The following is a 1,114-nucleotide window of genomic DNA, read 5'->3' as shown; positions in this document are numbered from 1 at the left end:
TCTCTCTCTCTCTCTCTCTCTCTCTCTCTCTCTCTCTCTCTCTCTCTTTCTCTCTCTCTCTGCTCTTCCTCCTCTGCCGTGGCCTGAGCACGCTTACTGATGCAACCACAGACAGATCCATAAGACCAGAGGCTGCTGCTGGAACGGGCTTTGGGTCGTTCACCAAAACCGAGGATCTTTGAGGACTCAACATGGGAAACTGCAAGTCAGGGTAGGTGACTTCCATGGATATACAAATGCAGCAAAATGCCAGTTTTGAAAGTGTTTAAAGGGTTTTAATTCTGTTGCATGTACAGCAAACTCCTTTCAAACTAGTGTTGATTTAACTGCTTTAAAACAAGCTTCACCTGTTTGTTCAGAAATAGCTACATATGAAAATTAAAAGTACTTTTTAAAACAAAATTATTTCTTTTTTGTTCTGTTGCTCTAGCACATTTGCTTAATCAAGGAAATAACAGTCGTGGATAAAAATAGAACTGTTTCAGCCTGTGTATGTTAAGTTAACTTCAACACTCTCCTTGGCCGTTGCTTGTGATTTGAATATGTTGGTGCATTTTCATAAGATGTTCACACAGAAACATGCAAGGCCTTACTAAATACATTTTCTGTCACCTGCTCATACGGCTGCTGTTAGACAGATACGTGCTGTAAAAGTTCATGAAAAAGTGTTTCCTGTTGCAGCACACCCTCATCAGTTAAGCTTTCAAGGAAACAGCCTGTAGACAAACCTGCAAAACTAATGAGCTGTTGCAAAAATCATTGGTGATTTTTTGACAGATAATGCGGACATAGATGACATCACTCACACACACACACACACACACACACACACACACACACACACACACACACACACACAGAAACAGATTATCTTAGTTTATGTGACAGTTTTTATTTTTGCTTTATTTTCAGGCTGAAGGAAAAAGAGAAGCAGACAGGTAATATATACAAATTTTACCATACTGCATCTAAAATATACAGTAGTCCCTGGTTTTTCGCAGGGGATCAGTACCCTGAAGCCCCGTGATGAGTGAAAAACTGCCAAGTAGGAACAGTAGTACAAATAGTAGTAGTTTTTTTTTAGTACATGTATATATATATATATATATATATA

At 38.8% G+C, this 1,114-nt stretch overlaps 1 long non-coding RNA gene across 1 annotated transcript in view; it reads left to right on the top strand.

Moving 5' to 3' along the window:
- The first annotated feature begins 911 nt into the window (after positions 1 to 911).
- LOC119419194 overlaps positions 912 to 1,114 on the top strand; it is a 1,086-nt gene continuing 883 nt past the window's right edge. Inside the window, exon 1 of the long non-coding RNA XR_005187244.1 lies at positions 912 to 938. This is a non-coding gene — a long non-coding RNA (uncharacterized LOC119419194). The remainder of the gene's footprint in view (positions 939 to 1,114) is intronic.

Source organism: Nematolebias whitei, chromosome 13 (assembly GCF_014905685.2).
Source record: "Nematolebias whitei isolate Nwh7 chromosome 13, NemWhi1, whole genome shotgun sequence".
NCBI classification, from domain to species: Eukaryota; Metazoa; Chordata; class Actinopteri; order Cyprinodontiformes; family Rivulidae; genus Nematolebias; species Nematolebias whitei.
This window is presented reverse-complemented; position numbering and strand designations above follow the sequence as displayed.